The sequence below is a fragment of the Zalophus californianus genome, chromosome 4 (genome assembly GCF_009762305.2).
Source record: "Zalophus californianus isolate mZalCal1 chromosome 4, mZalCal1.pri.v2, whole genome shotgun sequence".
Lineage (NCBI taxonomy): Eukaryota > Metazoa > Chordata > Mammalia > Carnivora > Otariidae > Zalophus > Zalophus californianus.
The window spans coordinates 77,085,254-77,107,156 of record NC_045598.1 but is presented as its reverse complement, the minus strand read 5'-3'; the positions used below and the strand labels follow the sequence as shown (position 1 = coordinate 77,107,156).

At 42.1% G+C, this 21,903-nt stretch overlaps 1 protein-coding gene and 1 pseudogene across 8 annotated transcripts in view; one reads left to right on the top strand and one right to left on the bottom strand.

Annotated features, from left to right (window-relative positions):
- The window catches only part of TGFBR3 (transforming growth factor beta receptor 3), a 200,504-nt gene that overhangs the window by 28,798 nt on the left and 149,803 nt on the right, over window positions 1-21,903 (top strand). The gene's annotated exons all lie outside the window — the stretch shown is intronic.
- On the bottom strand, window positions 19,978-20,990 carry LOC113919717 (annotated as a pseudogene).

Below are 21,903 nucleotides of genomic sequence, written 5' to 3'. Positions count from 1 at the left end.
TAGAAACATATATAAGTCATCAGAATGGAAGGACCCTCAAGTAATGGGTCTTCTTTATTTGCATTCTTACTTCACTGACATGACTGTGAAGCTCTTTTGTAGGGTTCTTGGTAGCAGAAAGAGTGAAGGCTATATAAAAGGCCTCCTTTAGATATGTAGCCAGGGAGGGCAAAGGACAGCACAGCACATAAAATTAACTCGAATTAGGACAGTAGGCCTGTTCTAGCCCCATGGATTTGGCTGGGTCTTTAGTGAAAGCCTTTCCTTCTCCACTTGTGGTTGAGGGTGAAGGAGGCAGGGGTCAGCAAGCTGCATCCCAGGGTTAGAGGTTGCTTTAACAAAACCCCTACTTGTTGTCCCCTCTCTTTTTCCTGGGTTATTGTGCAGTGTGTGGGTAGGGAGGGCCCTGCTCTTGGTGAACAAGAGCTGTGTAAGGACCATAATGCTTCCTGGTTCGAAATTATCTTAGGTTTTTAGCACCTTGTCTTAAATCCTGTAATCTCATGGGCACCTGGGTGGCTCAGTCGGTTGAGTGTCCAATTCTTGATTTTCGCTCAGGTCGTGAAATCAAGTCCTTTGTGGGGCTCCATGCTGGGTATGGGGCCTGCTTTTCTCTCTCCCTCTCCCACCCCCCTGCTGTGCTCTCTCTCTCTCTCTCTCTGTCTTTTGAAATAAATAAATAAAGTCTTAAAAAAAAATCCTGTAATCTATCTAAGAAAAGTGGGAAGTTTAAAACATAAATGCTCTTGTGGGCTTAAGGCCCACTAAGTTTTCACTTTAAAAATTGTTTGGCAATACATCTTTTTTGTTTTTTTTAAAGATTTTATTTATTTATTTGACAGAGAGACAACGAGAGAGGGAACACAAGCAGGGGGAGTGGGAGAAGGAGAAGCAGGCTTCCTGCAGAGCAGGGAGCCCGATGCAGGGTTCGATCCCAGGACCCTGGGATCATGACCTGAGCCGAAGGCAGATGCTTAACGACTGAGCTACCCAGGTTCCCCCCTGTCAATACATCTTTAAAAAATATTAACTTCTGCCTCTGAGGCTTGCCAGAGTTAGGTAAGGCTGTGTTTCCAGGAGCCTTCATAACGAGAAGAAAGAGGCACATGCAGAGAATTCAAGGAGATCGATTTGGTTGGAAGGGACGGGCTTGAAGTCTGCAGGCACCCTCCTGGCCTCAGTGCTGGTGCGGTGTTGGTGGGATGGCCGTTTGCCTCATTCCCTTGTTGCCATTCTGTGCCTACATGCATCTTTTTGGAGGCTTGCCCACAACCTGCACACACATTTCTATTGAGCAAACACGTTTCTTTTCATCTTTCCCGAGTGTACCTGGAGTTCCAGGTATAATTCACAGGAAAATAGAGATGATTTTCATTGGAGCTATTTTCTTGCTAAGAAAGCTCTGAGCTCTGTGTCCATGGGATGACAAGCAGAGCTATTGGCTGGTTAATACTTGGTTTGGCATGGGACAAACTGGCAGCCTTGGGGGGAGGCTAAACTAATGAGAATGTTCTTTTATATCTATAGTTTTCAAATGCTCTTATACCTGCTATTTCATTTCATTCTCATAGCAGTCCCATTGGGGGTAGGCAGGTACTGTTTTCATCGTTTCCAGAATGGGGGTAATGGGACTCAGAGAAAGTAATTTAGAAAGATGATTCAACTCTCTGTCAAATCAGAATCCAACAGCCTTCTGCAGACAGACCGTACCGACAAGTCTTAGGGTCTTTTTGCTGCGGGGCTTCCCTTAGTGCCTCCTGAAACAGTGCTAGGGAGGCACTGTGCTGGGCACTTTACACCTGTCAGTTCATCTGACATCCCAGAAAGCTGGGAAGGTTGGTGGCTGTCATTATCACTGTGTTTGTAATTACTACTACTGCCACCACTCCTGCTACTATTAGCATGCTAGAGGAGACTGAGGCTTAGAGAAGAAAAATGTAATATATCATGAGAGACAAATCAATTCCAATAAAAGTTAAAGTGGTTGTTTATATCTGGTCATACATGAAGTAGCTGGCCAAGGGGTTCATGCTCTTCCTATTACGCTGCCCGAAAGGAACTGGCACTCTTTCCCCTGGACTGATCATTAATGGCCCGGGGACTGCAGAGGTGGTTCTTCCATAGTTTTCTCCTCTCTGCCTACTGAGTGATCGGAAGCTGTGTTTCATAATGGCAGGAAGGGGGGGAGAGTGCCATGGGGGGACTGCCACTGGGGACCGTCAAGGCTAGAGGAGGGACAGACTCAAAGATTCAAAGCACATCTGGCCAAGGCCTTCTCTTGCCAATACTGAGTCTCTGCATCCAGCTAGTTGATTTGGCCTGTGATTACTATTGTTTTTAGGTTGTTACTGTAACCACTTTTGTATTTAATTGCTCTCTTGGATACATAGGGACGAGGTGTCAGTTGCGATGCCAGCTGGGTAACCAGGTGTGCAGAGTGTAAGGAAGATGTTCACCAAGAACATGAGTAAGACTGTACACAGATTTGATGTCAGACAAGTGAACAGACGCCAGGTTCTCTCCTTTGCATCCTCATCCTAGACTGTGTCATTGCCACACTGCCTTTTGGATCCCTCATTTATCTGGGTTATTTTAGGGCAGCAGCAATGGTCTGTTTTATAAACACTGATCAACATTTCCACCACTTTCACCACGGTGCCAACTTTCTCTTTATCTTAAAGAGTAAAGAACTGTATTCAAAGACCCAGAGTGGTTAGAGTGACCTGAATTTAATGTGTTTTTTGGGGAGAGACCATGCACACACGAGCATGATGGGGTCCCTCCTTGCTCTGTGTTTTTTGCATAGGAACAGTAAGCCAACATGCATGTGCTCACACATACACACACCAAGCGGGGACATGCAGCAGTCGTCAAGAAAAAAATGAGTTTGTTTCTCAGAGTCCCTTGCCCTGCATGGACTTGGGTGTGTGTTGGGGGCTTGGGGGGGGGGGGGCGAGTGGAATAGGATATGATGCTAATACAGCTTTTTTTTTATTTGCAAAGGCGGTTTCCTAGCAGATAGTTGGGTCATCAGCTGTGCATAGCATAAGCAAGATGTTCACCAAGAACATGAGTAAGATTGTACGTAGATTTGATGTCAGACAAGTGAACAGACGCCAGTTTTCTCTCTCCTTTGCATCCTCATCCTAGACTCTATCTTTGCCACGCTGCTTTTTAGATCCCTGATTTATCTGGGTTATTTTAGGGCACCAGCGATGGTCTGTTTTATAAACACTGATCCACATTTCCACCAGCACAGAGCTAGCTGTATGTGCCCCACACAGCTGTTAGATTGCTCAAAGCTTATACTTTCACACATTGTGGATATAGGAAATGAGGCTTTCGCAGCTTGTGGCTTTGATAACTAATGCCTCATACTCTGGGGCTACCTCGAATCACTGATAGAGCTCTGTGCCCGGAGTGCTGGTTTTGGAAGTGTGGTAGGAGCCGGGAGTGTTCTGGGAAGGGTTCCAATGTGAGGCCCTCTCTCAGACAGCCCTGGACACAGGAATCAGGGCATCAAAGTGTTTGCCCCTCTTGGAAGGTTGGCCCGGACTGCACTGCATCCATGTGAGCTCCTGGCTGACTTACACATATTTTTTTTTTTTAAACCATTCTCTGCCAGAGTGTCCTAAAAAAGATTTATTTTGAAGTCCAATATAGTCATATTTTTGTTCTCTGAGAGGACACTGTAAATCAGGCAGAATTCTAGAGGGCTTAAAAATGCACTTGCTTGCTCTCAGAATGTTCCTTCCAAAGACTAGGCAGCAGGTGCTCTGGGGACTGAGGCCTAGCCATTCTCCTGCCCTATCCTGCCAACTCATAGCAATCTTAAACAAAACAAAACAAAACAAAACAAAACAAAACCCCCAAAAACCAAAACCTAGAGTGGAATGTGGAAAATCTTAACGCCTTCAAAGGAAAAATTGATTTTTTTTTAAAGTTATTATCTCTGTTGGCAGTGAAGGGAACTATATAGTGATAAGTTGTAGTTCCGGCAAAAGGAAAAATTTGCCGTGTAACTGCTTGAAGTTCTTTGTGTTGCTTCCCTTTGGCCTCATATGCCTGAATAACTTGGTCCTAGTCTAGAGGATAGACCAGAACCCTCAGGAGTAACACCTCCTTTCCTCCCTACGCTTCTGCCCTATCTGGGAGGCTGCTTGGGGAGCACCGGCCTCCGGGGAGAGCAGAACACCAGCTTCCAGAGTTGTGCTCTTGTTTCCCTCGGTGATGGCACCGAGCTGCTGCAGCACTTGGCTCTGCAAGCGTTCCCAGCGGGATGCGCGGGCGCTCGGCCGCACTGCTGTTTGGTTGCTGCGTGCTAAAGCACCGGGCCGCTTGGCTCCCACTTGCCCCTTTCTTTTGAGTTAGGGGAGAGCCCCGTTGATCATTTCCCCTTTTCTTTTTTTATTAAGAATATTTTTTAATTTATTTTTTTAAAAGGATTTATTTATTTATTTGAGAGAGAGAGAGAGAGGGAACACAAGCAGGGGGAGTTGCAGGCAGAGGGAGAAGCAGGCTTCCTGCTGAGCAGGGAGCCCCATGCGGGACTCGATCCCAGGACCCTGGGTTCATGACCTGAACTGACCGCAGACTGACTTAACTGACTGAGCCACTCAGGTGCCCTCTTTTTTTTTTTTTTTTAAAGATTTTATTTATTTATTTGACAGAGAATGCATGAGCCCTCCTTCTCCACTCATGCTCTCTCAAATAAAAAAAACGAAATCTTAAAAAAAAAGAACTACTAAAATAGAATCTGTATGTTAACAAGGTCCTCAGATGATTTGTATGCACATTAAGATTTAGATTTAGCCTAATGTTTGTCTGTTTATGAATTCCAACTCCAAAAGCAAGGTGGGTATACCCTGCTCTCAGGCAAAACCACTGTGAATATCCGTATTATAAAACATATTTTAGAGTGATTATTTTCTTCAGAGAAAAAAACCTGCCGTATCAACCTCAAACTTAATATGTAGTTTAATTTATAAAAATGAGTTTACACACAACACATTTATTACTATATAAAGATGGGCACAACTCTACTTCTCTGAAACACTGGTTTTGCTATGAGAAGCATTATTGCAAAAAGTTTGGTAAGACCCTCAAAATCCATAATCCCGAAAAAAAGACCACCAAGGGAATGAAAAGAATGAGACATGGCAATGAGGAGAGTAAGTAAATTAGGAAGAGAGGGTCCAGGCTTTTAAGACTATGATTATTCAAGAACAGTCATTCATAGGGCAAAGAGATTTTTAGATGGTTTATTTTAAGATAACAGCTTTCATTGGTATGTAGAAGTGATTATCTTTACTAACATTAATGGCCTAGTGTTCCACTGATAGGAGATAGAGGTCTTTATTCTTTCTTCCCCTAAAGGAACACATGAAAATCACAAAATCATTCTTGATTTCGTAAGCATATCACTGCCAAGGGCCCTCCCTTCTAAAATCTGATCCTGGTCACCATCATTTTGCTCAATTATCACAATAGCCATCAACCAGTATCCCCAAATGCACTTTTGCCCAACAGTCTATTCTCAACACGGCAGCCACAGGGATCCTGTTAAAACATCCTTCAGATCATATCATTCTGCAGCTCAAACCCTCCAGTGCCTCTGTCTCACTCTGGGTAAAAATTGTCAGGCTGTATGCAGCACCACACCTGCCCCCAGTTAGCTCCAAGTCTCCACTCTAGCAGCCACCTGGCCTGCTTACTACTTCTACTACTTCTTTTTGTTTTTTTAAAATATTTTATTTATTTATTTGACAGAGAGAAAGAGAGAGCGAGCAAGCAGAGGGAGCAGCAGGCAGAGGGCGAAGCAGGCTCCCTGCCAAGCAGGGAGCCCCATCCGATCTGGGGCTCAGTCCCAGGATCCTGGGATCACAACCTGAGCCGAAGGCAGACTGAGTCACCCAGGCGCCCCTGTTTTAGTAGTTCTTGATGTGTCACAGACTATACATTTTTTAACAGGTCCATATAATGTCGATGCTGCTGGTCTGCAGATCTCATTTGAACGCATAGATCATCTGTTTTCTCAGTGCTCTAATTGTAACACACAACCTGCAAACACATTCTAGAAAATTCTTACTGTCGTAAATGGGAGTTTGGTTTTGGCTTCCTTTTGAAATAGCTATCTTGAAAACCTTTCAGTAAACTCATTTGGGTCCGAGGGATTCATGTGCTGGAGAGGAAATTGGTTTGAGGGAGTGAGTTCCTCAGAGACCTTGAACCTTGAGCTCTGCAGCCGTAAGTGTGGTACGCGCGTAGAAACCAGGTGCATCTTTATTAGCTGGGGCTACACTTCAACATAATCATCATAGTTATTAAAGAAGCAGTTTTCCCCCAGTTTTTCCTTTCATGTACCTCTTTTGCCTTTTCCCATTTTTTGCCTTGTGACTTAGTAGACCAAGGCAGGAGACTTGTGTTGATTCAGTGAGCCTGGTACGGGCAACTAGGCTCAGGAGACTCTAGGTAATGAAGGATGGTACCAGCTGACTGGAAAAAAGGGGGAGTTGAGGTAGGTTAAAAAGGATGTTTAAAAAAGTTAGCGTTAAGGGGCGCCTGGGTAGCTCAGTTGTTAAGCGTCTGCCTTTGGCTCAGGTCATGATCCCAGGATCCTGGGATCGAGCCCCACATCGGGCTCCCTGCTCTGCGGGAAGCCTGCTTCTCCCTCTCCCACTCCCCCTGCTTTTGTTCCCTCTCTCGCTGTGTCTCTCTCTGTCAAATAAATAAATAAAAAATCTTAAAAAATAAGTTAGCGTTAAGGGGGGGAACACCTCATTTCTGCTGCTGCTATTTTAGTTTTAAACTCTGGCTTCCTCACTGATTCCTATTTAATTCCTATTATCAGACTCCAAGCTAGAACTTTATTTTATTACTATTATTTTTTTAGATTTTATTTATTTATTTGACAGAGAGAGACACAGCGAGAGAGGGAACACAAGCAGGAGGAGTGGGAGAGGGAGAAGCAGGCTTCTCGCTGAGCAGGGAGCCCGATGCGGGGCTCGATCCCAGGACCCTGCGATCATGACCTGAGCCGAAGGCAGACACTTAACGACTGAGCCACCCAGGCGCCCCCAAGCTAGAACTTTAAAAAATTAACATTTTTCAGGAGTAAAAAAATTTCCCAAGTTGTTATTGATACTTATTAAGCACCTTGATACCATATTTATTTACTACTTAATTTTAAAGATCTTACTGCCTATTCAGTGATTCATGAATTGGGCAGCATCCCATTTAGCAGACAGAAACGAGCTCCAAGGAGCTATACAAAATGACATGAGAGAGTAGGACAAGGATGTTTATAGCAGTAAAAGGTGGATTGGTTGTAGCAAGGTCACTTCTTTAGGGGATGGCAGGGGGCTGTCAGGCATATCACTTCAGTAGTGCTCTCCAGGTCATTCCTGATTGACCGGTTGATTGACGGGTTTAACGTTCTATTTCTGGGAGAGCTGAAACTGTGATTCAGTCAGTTTGGTGATGTGGGGCTTAGCATACTTAACTCCATTTTGAGCCTGTTACCGTGTTTTTTAATAATCCCTTCCTGCCCCTATGATCACACTGTCAGCCTGAGAAATATGATCAAAATTGAAGGCCTGAGCGCCTCTCCCAGCTACACTCTGAAGCTCTCACAGATTCTGCTGACCTTCTGTATGGTATTCATTCACAGGTCACAGCTTCAGGTTCATGTTCCTTAAGTTGGTCATTTTCTCCATTTCTTTTCTCACTTTCTGGGGGATAATTTGCTTGGTAGTTAGTGGCTTTGAACATGCATTTAAAGCGTTTGAGAGAATAAAACACACTAGGGTGATTACCATGATTCTTGGAAACCAGGTAATTCCCAGTGTTTGGAGTGTACCTTGGAGCTGTGGTCCCCAGGACCCAAACCAATCAAAATCAAATAAGTCAAAGAAAGACCCCGTTGAAGGAGTCACTTTCTTAAGCCAAGTGGCTTGTCCAGTGACTTTTTTTTTTTTTTTAAGTAAACTCTACCCCCAGCTGGGGGTTCAAACTCACAATCTCAAGGCCAAGAGTCACATGCTCTACCAGCTGAGCCAGCTAGACACCCCTGTCCAGTGATTTCTTGTAGCTGAGTTTCACCTTTCCCAAAAGTGTTAATCCAGGTGCAGCAAGTGGTGTTGACCACAGCACAGACCCCTCCTTGTTCAGCGAAACGATAATCAGTTACTTTCTTATTGTCGAGAACAACTTTGGGCAGAGAGTCTAGGGATTTTTGTTGAGCAGCTATTACTTTAGCAGTGGATTCTGTGAGATCTTTAAGAGTTAAGGAGCTGACACCATATGTATTAAAAACTGGGATAAGACACAGAGAAGATTTAACCTCTGTGCCTGAAAAGCTATCTTTTAAATTAACTTTATTTTGCCACTGGTTTGTAAGGTTTTCTGATTTGCTTTCTCAGACCTCATCAATGTCATGGTAGAGGAGGGCAAGGCTGTACAGCTCTGGAGCTTGCCACAAGCCCCCGGTGGTGGTCGTTCTGTTTTTGAAATTGGACCAGAAAAATCCAGAGGAATGCAACAACATTTTTACTTCGGGCCCCCTGCTAGCTTTTTTCTGGGCCTCCCGAAAATGTGTTTATTTTGCTGGCCATGCATGTGGAGCAGCCTGGAATTCTGTGTGGCATTAGATAGTGAAAAAAAAATGGAAAGATTTCCCACGTGATAGAGGTTATGGGAGTGGACTCTGTGATTGAGAGAGGGAATTTGGGGGTGAGATTTATATTAATATTTAGTGTTTAAAATTGTACTTTTTTTTTTTAATTTGAAAACAAGTCTTTGGTGGGGGGTGGAGGTGTGGAAGTATGGACTAGAAGCAGTACCAAACTTTTCAGTATCAAATTAAGAATTTTCACTCATGAGAACAAAAAAAAGTCTTTACAATGAATGAGTTGTCTGAACTTTAATACCCTGATAATTATATAATTTGAGAGCAGTGTATGGCATATTGTGAGGGACCCTGAGGGCTTGACCCTAGCAGCCGTCCCCCCCCCCCCCGCCACCTTTGTCACCCCAGGATTGTCTGCAAGGATGGCTTCACTGTCACTGGCCAGGTCTCAGCCTTGCCCTCTCAAATGCCCAGCAAGTCTGTGTCCTCTGTTTTGCCACGTTTAATTAGCTCTGGAAATACACCATCAAAGGCTGTCTGGCAGTGGTTCATTAATGGTACAGGGTGAATTCAAAAGCACTAATTAATTGTTTTAGATTATTTGCAAAGCCCATGTTGAAAAACCTAATGCCTGTAGGAGAAAGTTGGCAGAGAGGCTGTTCAGAGATTAACCTGGACCTTACCCAGCTCAATTGCCTTTTGGAGTTGGGCCAAGAGGGGAGTTGGTTTTCTTTTTGGAGAAGTGCTTGTGGCCACATTGTTCCCTCAATTCCCAGTTTACTGCTCCAGGCTCTTGGCTGATGGAGCTCTTACGGACCTTGCCGAGCTAGGGAACTCAAAGAGCATCTTCTAGAAGTTTTGTTTGTTTTTTGTTTTGTGAGAGAAACACAATTACTTAAAGCTAATTAACCAAATAAATACTTCCCAAGGGCCTCTTCTTAGGGAGAGGAAAGGGAGCTCTAGTTTGTTATGAAATAATTCAGGTTTTAGTGTTAAATGTTCAAAGGCACCACCAGGATCAGGCCTTAAGTAGTACCCCACCCTTCCCCCCACCCCCCCAAAAAATAAAACAAATCAGATTCCTCATTTCCTCTGTTTGTCTGGCCTAGGGCAGCAAATTGCTACTGCATTTGGAAAATGGTGTTCAAAAAATCTCAATCTGAAATCAAGTGCGTGCCAATTTAAGTTCAAGATACACTGTATGAATGAAGGGGGAAAATAGGCTTGCATTTCATATTTTGCTACATTTGACATATCTTATAAAATAATAGTACCTGAAAAAATTAGCTCGGCCAGATGAATCTTAGAAAGGTAATGGAAGTCCCTGCCCCTTAAAGATGCGAGAGATTTGAGGCTTTCTGGGCCAAGTGCTGGTGCCAGTGACTCTTGGAGCAGTGCAGTCAGTTGAAGATGAAAGTAGAGAAGAGTATTTCAGACATCTCAGAGCCAATCGAGTATTATATAAGGGAGCTGTTTTCTAAGTAGTATATAGCACTGTTTGAAAACACCCCTCCAGAAATCTTTCAGCCCCTGGGCCTGGCCCTGCCTCCTACTGACAGACCTCAGTGTTTTTTCCCCATCCTTCTGGGCTTGGGCAGCCTGTGAGTCAGTAGTTACATACAAATCCCAGGCCAAGTCGTCCTTTATTAACATGATTCAGGAGAAAAGAATTCTAATGAAAAATTTCAGAGGCCTGTGCTAGGCTATTTCATGATATTGTCAGATCTTCCTGAACTCAAGGAAGGCCCAACAAAATCTGTTATTTCTGTTTATTACTCAACTTGGAATCTGTTGGAAAAATCTTACATGAAAACCTCAGGAGAGTGTGTTCTGGTTGAGGAATTTATTCCCGAGAGCACAGTGGCCTCTGTTTACTCTGTGTGAGGCTGGCTGTCCTGATACCTTGGGCAACCTGCCTTCTCCTCAACCAGCAGACCTAGAGTAACAACTTTGGACTTTTAACCCCTTTTGCAGATGGCTCCCAGGCAACTTGATGGAGTTGATAGGAATGCAGATCTCAGAGCTGTGAGAGAACATGAAAGATATTTTTAAAAGTTGGCAGTAAAGTCTTTGAACCAATAAATGACTATGAGGTTTTTTTCTGCCTTATTTTTTTTAGTCTCATTGCATTTTTATCCTAGAAAGTAATTTTGTGCCACAATGTCAAGATTTACTGGTATTTCCCATATAAATTATAAGATATCATGAATAATGTTACAACTAATAGTTAAATTGATGTCTTAAAGATTTTCTTTAAAAAGATAAAACAAAATTCAAAGTTACCCTAAAATAACCATGATTATTTATATTTAAGTATATTTGAGTAGGAGAGGAAAGGGTTACGATTGCTATTGAGAGAATGAAAAGTACACAATCTGTAGTGTCATGTGTGTTTTGTCATCCATGAACATGGTATACCCCTCTATTTGTGTAGGTTTTCTTTAATTTCTTTCAGCACTGCTTTTTGTAGTTTTCAGTAGTTTATTTTGAAGACTATAGTATGTCCAGATGTGAACACTATTCATTATGCATGACTGTTTCATTAGAATGAGGTTTGAGAACCTCTATTTAGAGCTATAATTCTGTCTTCTTCAAACAACTCTTTATTAATAATGATGAAAACTAATTCTTCCTCTGGCCATTTGGCAAGCGAACTCAGGCACAGATAACTAAGGCTGCTGCTGAAGTGAGTTATTGACCTGGATGGCTTTGCTCTAAGTTTTAGGAACTCAAGAGTTCAGTGTGTACTTAAGAAATGTGTGTGTGTTTTTTTAAAGATTTTATTTATTTATTTGAGAGAGAGAGCACAAGCAGGAGAAGGGGCAGAGGGAGAGGGAGAAGCGGCCTCCCTGCTCAGCAGGGAGCCCGAGGATGCTGAGCTCCAACCCAGGACGCTGAGATCATGACCTGAGCCAACAGTAGATGCTTAACCAACTGAGCCACCCAGGCGCCCCAAGAAATATGTTCTTTACCTGAGGCTCAAACCGGTGTTCCTGACCAGGGGATAGCCATAAGATCTCTTCACTGAGGTAAAATGAGTATCCTTATTCCTTTAGACTAAAGGTCAGAGTTAGGGGCAATATCAGAATCCAAAGGCTGAAAGTTGTGTCCTTTTGCTGGACCCTTGGGTTTTCTGAGCAGATTTTTTTCTAGAGCACAATCACTCTGGTGAAGCTTTATTTGAGACTTGTAACTAAAGGATTTTGTAGAGATTTTATGCTCCAAATATGAGGAATGCCTGTGGACTTTACCAAAGTGAATCTGTTGGACTATTACACTTTTGTTTAGTAAAAGTAATTCTCCAGCACAGTGTTCATTCTTGACAGAGATTGTGTGGTAGATGTCACCTTGGGCTGTGGATTCAGACACAGGTTCAGGCTCAGGTTTTGCTATTTGCAGGCTGTATAATCATAGCCTCAGTGTCCTCACCTATAAAAATAGAGATATCATCATCAGTATCTACCACACTGTGTTCTGGTGACGATTATAAATGAGATAATGCATATAAACCAGAGGGTCATGTTTATTTTATTTATTTTATATATATATATTTTTAAGATTTTATTTATTTATTTGAGAGAGAGAGACACAAAGATATCAACAGAGATAGAGAGCAGGAGCGGGGAGGAGAGAGGGAGAAGCAGGCTCTCCGCTGAGCAGACAGTCCGACGTGGGGCTTGATTCCAGGACCCTGGGATCATGACCTGAGCCAAAGGCAGATGCTTAATCGACTGAGCCACCCAGGCGCCCTGGGTCGTGTTTATTTTAAATGAATAGTGTTCTTTGAAAATGTTAGCATGGTGAACATATTTACCCAGTCCTTTAAGTTGTGAGTCTTATTATTCAGACATATATTTGGTTCAAAAATCAGATCTGATCATGAAATACAGTTTTGCAGAAAAGAAACTCTGTCAGTGATCAGTTTCTTTATTTTCCTTATGTTCTGCTCAAAGCAGTACAGTGGGAGCACCGAAGTGTGGTATAAAGTGTGTGATGAAGTTGGGAGGAGGTTGTCAATAAAAAGCTTTCTTTTTTTCTTGTTTTGGAGATTTGAGTTTGAGTCCCAAGTTATGATTTTCAGAGCTTCTGTTGCCTAATCTATAGAGTACTGCTAATTACTCTTAGTCTGTTGATTGTCGGGAGAATGAGATACATGTTGGGCTCCCTGCTTGGCGGGGAGTTGGCTTTTCCCTCTCCGTCTGCCTGCTGCTCTGCCTACTTGTGCTCTCTCTCTATCTCTCTGTCAAATAAATAAAGAAAATCTTTTAAAAAATTTTTTAAAAAAGCAGCCAGCAGTTTGTGGCACATAATAGGTCTTTACAAAGTTAATCCTTATTTAGAGAACCTGTATATTTGGGAAAAGAAAGAGAGCTGAAACAAACCTAGGATGGGCAGAATGAGTTTATTGTTCAACTGTGTGCTCCCAACAGAGATAAGGCAGGTCAGGGTATTTCTCTGGGAGATGGCTGATTTGCTGTTGGCTGAGCTAAGGACTCAGGTGCTTTGAAATGAGCAACGTAACAGCCAAAGGACTAAATCTGGAGCTAGGATGGAGAAGACCTTGCTCCTCTAGAGGAAGCGACTTGGCCTTTAGCTGGAGATTGGAGGATAGTCATGAATCCTCAAGAAAGGTACTAGTGGCACTGAGGATTGGGGCTGGGCGGAGAGAGGAGAACCCAGAAACAATGGAGTGAGACCACCTAACAGTAATTTTCCTCATCTGTGTAGTACCTGTGGGCTTAGTCCCACCCTGAACCATCCTATTTAACATTGTAATCCCTCTGAACTCCTGGTATGTCCATCCCTTCCTATTTTGCTGGTTTTTCCCCTCATAGCACTTATCACTTTGAAACATGCTTATAATTTACTTACTGTGTTTATTATTTATCTCCCCCCACTAAAATATAAGCTCCACAAAAGTTAAGTCAGTTTGCAAAAGCTCTGGTGTAGCTGTTCCGTATATATGAAAATTCTCAAATGGAGGACTTTGCCCAGTGCCTTTGGCCCTGCTTAAATGTGACCTTTCAGGGAGGGGGCAGAGACTGTTCATTGATCAATCCCTAGTCCCTTGCACATAGTGGGTGCTTAATATTTATTGAATAAATCAATAATTATAACCCTGTCTCACTCATAAAGTACAATAAAGAGAAACAACTTTGCTAAAGTAATAAATCTGAACCTTAGTGTATTCTATTTTGGGCAAAGGAAGCGATGTTGGGATGAAGGCTAGCCTGTGGAAACCAGGTGAGGGGTCACTGTCTTCAGATTCTTAGGTAAAACAATGTCTGAGTGACCTGTGGTGGTTGTTTTAAAGACAGGTATTGGATCTGTCACTAGATAATGTCTTTGACAGCAAGAAGCTATTGCCTCTTGGTAAACATTCTGTAAAGCTTAGCCTAAGACTCTTTAGTACTCTTTACCTTGGCTTAAGCAGTGGTGGTATATTTCATGCAGGAGCTGAAGGTTTAACTCTTTAAACCAGTGGCTCTCAAAGTGTGGTCATGGATCTAAGACCTTATCAAGAGTTTGTGAGGTCAGAACTGTTACTGTAATAATTCAAAGTTGTCTTTTTCACTGGGTTGACACTGCAATATTCCAAGAGGAATATTGGAGAAAACAGTTGGTGCCTTAGCAGGGATCGGGGTAGCGCTTCACTGCCATACACCAGTTTCAGTTAAGAATGTTCTTGCCAAAGGAATTAAAAACCCTCAAATACATGTCTTTTTCACATTCTCTATGAAATGGGAAGGAGGCAAGTAGCTCTTCTACATTCCAAAGTGCCGCGGCCGTCCTGAGGAGACACTTGCGCAGTTGTCTGAATTGTGAGCTGAACTGATCTGTTTTTCACAGAATACCATTTTACTTGAAAGGACGACTGACAAACGATGGTTATCTAGCCTTCAGTACTTGGCAGGCATTTTTCGAAAATGAACAAAGTGATCCTGTGATTTCAAAGAAAACTGTTTACAATCTTAGTTGCCAGTGAAAAATTTTATTTTTCATGCAAAAATTAAAGTTTTGGAAAACTCATATTCATCCCCATGACCATGGCAGTTTCTGAATAGTTAAATACCTTTTTGATGAGATCAATGGAAATATGAACAAATATGATTTTTTTGATATCATATAAGAAATATGTCAATATCTGGCATATTTGCATAACTCTGTGAACCGTGATTTTCCAGATGGTCAATACGTGATGTTACAAAATCATGTGTGGGTAATAAAAGATCTCACATCTTGACAGTGCAGGATAAAGCAGCTGATTTTTAAAAACTTTATATTTTCAGATAGTTTTGGGCTTACAGAAGACTTAAATAAATGGTACAAAGAGTTCCCATACCCTTTACTCAGCTTCACCTTATAATAACATCTTATATACCCTCCAACCTCCAGCTGAAGGCCAAGTCACTTCCTCTAGAGGAGCAAGGTCTTCTCCATCCTAGCTCCAGATTTAGTCCTTTGGCTGTTAACGTTGCTCATTTCAGAGCCACCTGAGTCCTTAGCTCAGCCAACAGCAAATCAGCCATGTCCCAAAGAAATACCCTGACCTTATGTATAAAACGATTATTAAAACTAAGAAATTAATCTTGGTACAATATTATTAACTGAAGTATAGAATTTATTTGGATTTCACCAATTTTTCCTCTAATGCTCTTTTTCTATTCCAGGACCCAACTCAAAATCTCACATTGCATTTAATTGTCATGTCTCCTTGGTTTCCTCCAGTCTGTGACAGTTCTCTGTCTTCCAGTGATTTTGACACTTTGGAAGTGTGGCCAGTTGTTTTGGAAAATGTCCCTCAATTTGAGTTTATCTGATATTCTCTCATGATTGAGATTATACATTATTGGGAAGGGCACACACAGGCAATGTGCCCTTTTCAGGGTGTCAAATCGGGGTTACATTAAATTGATAACGTCTCATTACTGGTGATGTTGACCTTTATCACTTGGCGAAAGTGGTGTCTGCCAGAATCTCTGCTATAAAGTTACTAGTTTTACCTTTGTAATTACTCACTATTTTGAGAGCAATGGATTTTAATGTAACAAGGTATGAAAAGTTTATTATGCAATTCAGCTTGCGCATCACAACTAACCTTTAAGTGATGACTATTTAATGAGTTTAGGTAAAATATCGAAGAAGAACTAGCTAGCTAGCTACAAGTATATGAAGAGACTGTTAGGATTTGCTTCTCCTTTCCAACTACGTATCTGTGTGAGGCCAGATTTCTTCATATCCTTCAACCAGAACAATGTATCACAGTAAATTGAATACAGAAGTAGATCTGAAAACCCAGCTGTCTTCTATTAAGCTAGATGTTAAAGAGTTTGCAAAAATGTAAAACAATGCCGCTATTCTCACTAAATAGTTTTGTTTCAAAAAAAGTTATTTTTCATAAAAGATAATATTTGCATTAGCATCAGTGGGCTTATTATTGTTGGTTTTAAATGAATTAAATACTTAAAAAATTTTCTCAGTTTTCATTTCTGTTGTGCTAAATGTTGATAGATAAAACTCATACCAACAAAATCTCTTTGGAGTCCTCAGTAATTTTAAACATAAAAGGATCCTAAGACCAAAACGTTTCAGAATTGCTGCTTGCTAAATAAAAGAAGAGATGTCTTAGCATGGGGAGGGGGCAAATCTTGTCTTCTGGCCCAAATGAAGTTTCAGTGAAGTGTTTCACCTAGAATTCTTGGCCCTGGGGAGGTCACTCAGTACCTCTGTATCTGTTTTTTCACCTGGCAGATGAGAGACATAAGCCTGAGGATCTTCAGGTTTCTTTCAGCTCCCAGATTTTATGATTCCAAATCACTGTTGCTGTCAAAGATGTCATCTTGGCAGCATGGGCATTATGGAGCATTACACATAATTTCTAGAAAGTGATATTTACAAAGTTAATGACAAAAAGAATCATATCTAGAGGATATGATAATAGTAATATTTGTGAGGTGGGGATTTGAGAGCCCTGTTCTGACTTTTTAAGCCTGTAAAATTATTTCTTTCAGTGTCCCCTTCAAAAAATTGTAGTTTTAGATCTTAATTGGTTTTTACTATACTGAGTAAGGTAAAGATTTTTAATTATTGCTGAATATTTTTTTGTCAGTTTATGTGTATCACAAATGAAAAAAATGTGTGATTTCCTGGACTTTTTGTGCTATAATATTATGTGCATATACATGAAACTTCTTTTGTGTGGAGATTTACAAATATTTAGATAAGTCATTTTTCTTTGTTATGGGTTCTTTATATACCACCAAAATCTATATTGAGGCAGTCTAAGGTTGTAATATCCATTATAGACTTAAAATCTTTATGAAGTTAATTAGTTATTTAGTACTTGTTTTTTAAAAAAACTTGATGAAGACTCCTTAGACATCCCTAATATTTACAAATGTAGACTTAAAAAAAGCCAGCTGGAATGTATTAATAATTCCAAACTTTGGAACTAACATTTTCCTTTTTCAGTTTAAATGGAAGGAGACTTGATGGCTTTAGTTTTTAAAGATGAAAAAACAAAAGGGAGGGGGAAGCCAATGGTGTATTGTCCTATTAAGTATCAGTCTCAATCAGTTTTTAAACAGGATCCTGAATTCCTGTAATGTGGATTTTGTAATGGAAACTGCCACAGTTGAGGGCCAGCTCTGTCATAATCACCAATTTGGGCATCTCTGATATTTAGCAGAAATATAAATATCTAATGTAGTGTGTGTTTGTTATACTGTCATAGGAAATTTTGTAGTTGATTCTGAGCCAGATTCTTCTAGTGTTTAAGCTACTACTTGGAAATAAGATTTGGAAACTGACCTAACTCTCTGAGTACTTCTACAATTTAGTAAAATACAGCAAATTTAGTATGTATCATATCTAGAAAGGAAATTTATGATTATCATACATCAGAAAAGCTTAATTCATCACATTTCAAAGATTCCTTTAAGTAGTTAACTAGTTCAGGATCTTTCTGTAACACAGTCTAAGAGGAAGATGCTCTCCAACTCCCAACAAGACAGCTTAACAGAGCATAGTGCTTCAGAGCATAGACTTAAATGCTAATCCCAGGTCTGCCAATAAACAGCTTTGTAACCTGTTTGCTTCAGCATCCTCATCTGTAAAGTGGAGGTAATATAATAATAGCATTCATCTCACTAGATTATTTTCAAAATTTAATGAGATAGGACGCTTCACGTGCTCAAAACCTGCTGGGCACTTAGTAAGCTCTGCTGAGCCGTAGCTTGGAGTATTTGTGTGCTATTAAAATTATTGCTTAGTTAACATGTGGTATATTTTAGGTTGCTTATTTCTTCATGACATCTGAGTTTGTATCTCGTTAGTAACATTATCCTCAAGTAATGTTTTAGGATAAGTTACATCTGGGTAGGTTTTACATTCATAAGGCACACTACCAGAGCTCTAGATTTGTGGTATGTTGGTATTTTAAGGATCCTTAGAGATTATCTGGTTCAGCTCAGCCTGGTACATAAATCACCTTTCTAATATCCTGTTGACTGAGCCTCTAGCCTTTACTTGAATTTAAAATATCCCTGACCCTTGGGAAATTCTTTGTGTTGTGCAATCCACCTGGCTGTAAACCTCCACTCTCAGCCCCTGGTTCTGCCCTGTAGAGCTGCATGGAATTTGGTTAACAAATAACCCACCTGAATGGAGATAGTGAGATAAAAGGATTCTTGATAATTAAGGGTTGTCTACAAGTGACCAGAATGGTGTAGCAATGGGACTTAAAAAGGACTTTGCTCCCTGTTCATAAAAGGAGTAAGGCTTCTATTTGTAGGTAGAGTTGCTCTGAGCTGGTTGGGTACGCATTTGGCATAGAAATTTGTTTCACTGAGCCTGTGGTGGGGCAGTGAGCCAGAGGGGAAAGGCAGGGCCTGGGTCTCTGGACCTCACTCTACAGAACATCCCCCATGTATTGTTGCATATGTCCTTCATGGAGGAGGAGCTTTGTGTTTAAAAGTTTGATCTGCCATATTTTTTTAATTGCCTAAATGGAAGCTCCATGAAAGAAGAGAAGGCTGCTTACCTTGTTCACTGCTTTATCTCTAACAGCTGCAAGAACTTGGGAACTATAGGTGCTCAGTATTCAAATGATGGAATTAACGATTAAACACTTGAATGCGAATCTGTTTTCAATTTAGTGCAGGGAAATGTCACTTTCATTTTTTTTTTGGAAACTAGCTCATGTTTAATTGTGACTTTTTTTTAAAGATTTTATTTATTCATTTGAGAGAGAGAGAGAGAGAGAGCACAAGCTGGGGGAGAGGCAGAGGGAGAGGGAGAAACAGACTCCTCACTGAGCTGGGAGCCTGACATGGGGCTCAATCCCAGGACCCTGGGATCATGACCTGAGCCAAAGGCAGATGCTTCACCATCTGAGCCACCCAGGCGCCCCTAATTGTGACATTTTAAAATTGGACAAGTGTTTTGACATTTGTCCCCTCCCTATATTTCCTCTCTTTAAAATGACAGGAGAACACCAACCAATCACAGGCTTCATGAGTTTAATAAGTTAACCCCATTCGGTTCCTATTTGCAGCACCCAATTTTCCTTTGAAATACCAGACAGACCCGGCAGTGGCCAGCAGTACACTTCAGACCTTCAGAGTTCCAAGTTCAGCTTCTCTGAGCATTCGGTGCTGCAGGGGCACTTGTCCAAAACTGGTCCCCCCCTATAGCTGGGGAACTTTAAATGTACCAATGAAAAAAGCTTTTTCTCCTACAAGGGGAAGAAAGAAAATCACTCCCCCAAACGCAGCAGATCTGGCTGTGAGGTCTTTCCTCCTGTCCCATCTCTTCAGGCTTGTTTTTTGCAGTGGAGCCAGAGAGACCAAAATCTAACCTGAGTTATAAGAAATAAAAGACAGTGACGGCTATAAAGGGAGTGGCCAGGAGCAAATGAGATACTGCTTTCCCTCCTACATCCAATATATGTGCTTCACAGAAAAACAACACAAATAACAGGTCCACAAAATACAACAGCCAGAATGATAAAACCCATTCATCCAAGGGGGGTGGAAAGCAGGACAGGGGGCTGGGAGGGTCAGTGGCACAGGGAGGAAAGTATTCACATCCGTCCAGGCACGGGGGCTGGCAAGTGCCGGAAACCTGTGGTCCATTCAGACTCACCAGTGTTAAAAACGCACCCACTGGTGTCAGGAAGATTCTGCCTTACACGCACCAGAGACACAAATCCCAGTTCCTCAGAGAGAAGGGAACAGGCAGCGGGTCCTTGGCTGAGCAGGTCCTGCCTTCCCTGGTGGAGGAGGGGACAAGGAAAAGAGCTCCTAAAGCCTGCTTCCAATCCCACCCATCCCATCTGGATGGCAGGCCACTCAGGGGCCTGCAGCAGCCTTCAGTCTGGCAGGAGACGGATGTGGCGAAGAGAATTTCTGTGCAGAGGGTGAGCCAGTCAGGGCGGACTGCAGGTAGACCGTCTTGCGGAAAAGTCTGTTGCTTAAGAAAACCACCAAGGAGAAGGGGCACACCTGGAAAAGGTAGACTTTGTCAGGGATCCTTGCTTCATTGGCACTGATAATGAATGGAGGAGAGGATGGAGAAAGAGGCAGCCCCTGATGATGTATGAGGACTGCATTGCTGTGAGGCAAGCCAGGGGCAAACCAAACCCAAAGTAGTAAGGCCTGTTCCTTTCTATGTTTGACAACTGCTGGTGCATTTCAGTTCCTTTATTGAACCAACGATACTCAAAGCAGTCCAGCGAGTAGAGAAGGGACATATGCAGAAGACTAACCAGCTGCCCGACAAGGTGGATGGGAAGGAGACTCACAGACATGCCCTGGATGAGGGAAAGAGCTTGAGGCAAAAGGCTGAAGAGCATGTCAGCAGTTGTTTTGCTGACACTAGGGAATGGGTGAGGCTTCCTCCCCGATACCTCAAATGCCACATCAGCTGTGTCTTGAAATGAAATGGCATTTACAACTTTGCAAAGCACAAACAGTGGGAGCACCCAAAGAGCACTGAAAACTGAGGTAAGGAAGAATTCCAGCTATGACCAGACATCTCCAGGTTGTGATGGATCACCAATAATTTGGTCTGTTACTGACTGTAGTACAGGAGGAAACACTTGATAAAATAAGAGGAGACTTCTGCTAAGCACATGTAGCTCACTCTCTTGCTTCCTTTCTGTACTCTGGGCTCTCCTGTGTACCAGAACACCGCTTGCCCTTCTTTCACGCTCCTCTCTCTTGTGCTGAATCCGAGCATCTAGCTTTGAGATGGTACAAATGCCCCAGATGGAGTCTTTGATTCCCCTGGTAAGGTCCTAGAGAAAGGTTTTGACACACTCAGCCATCTCTTCACCACCCAAACTACCAACTACACAGAGGACAGAGAAGCATCTCAAAATCTTTCATCATGAAGGACCCGGCTGCTCTGGCCACTCCGGCCGCTCCAACCACCCGGCTCCGACCCGCCTGGCCCCTCGCCCACCATGGGCTGGCTCGGCTCCTCCTGGCTCCCCCCGGCCCCTCTGCGCCCGGCCACCAGCTCCCGATGGGGCACTCCCAGGGCCTGGGCCGCTGCACCCATGCTGGGCATGCCTGGGTCACACTGGGCTGCTCTCATTTTGACTCGTATGTTGTGGCCCATTCTTGGTGCCTGAGCTGAAGGAGAACCTGTCAGAGGATGGGAAATGAGATCTCAGGAAAAAGTATTAATAATAATCTTAGGATTATTTGCAACTTTTAAATACGTTCAGAAAAAAAGTACTTTTTTTCTGTTTAAATAATGTGAAGATTTTCTAGAAAGGAAGGAAAGGTTTCTAAGTTTTTCGAAGGCAGAAGGTATACCATGCTGTCAGAATTGGATGTTTAAATCAGCTCAGCTGGATAGCAGCTTCACACTATAGCCCCAGCGATGTTATATGAGCTTAGCTCCACTTTGAGTGCTAATGAAACAAGGTGGCCAGAAATATGAATTGTAAAAAACCATCAAAACTTTACAATGTAGGAGAAAAATATAGCGAAAATTTAACATAGAAAGTCCAAATAGTTCCTTTTTCTGAAGGCTTTAAAAATTTTTTTTCTTAGGTAATTTGCAAAGACTATTTTAGGTTGTAGAACATATATGTAAAATTAAAATGACATTAGCTGAGAATGTTGCACAGTTAATTAAGGAAATCTGAGCTTCCTTTTTTCTTTGGTGTTTGTATCTCTCTTTAAGGTGCCAGTAGCTGAGTTTTCTATAGCAAGAGGACATGTATTTAGGTCAGAACTCATTTACATATTCCTTGGGTTATCTTG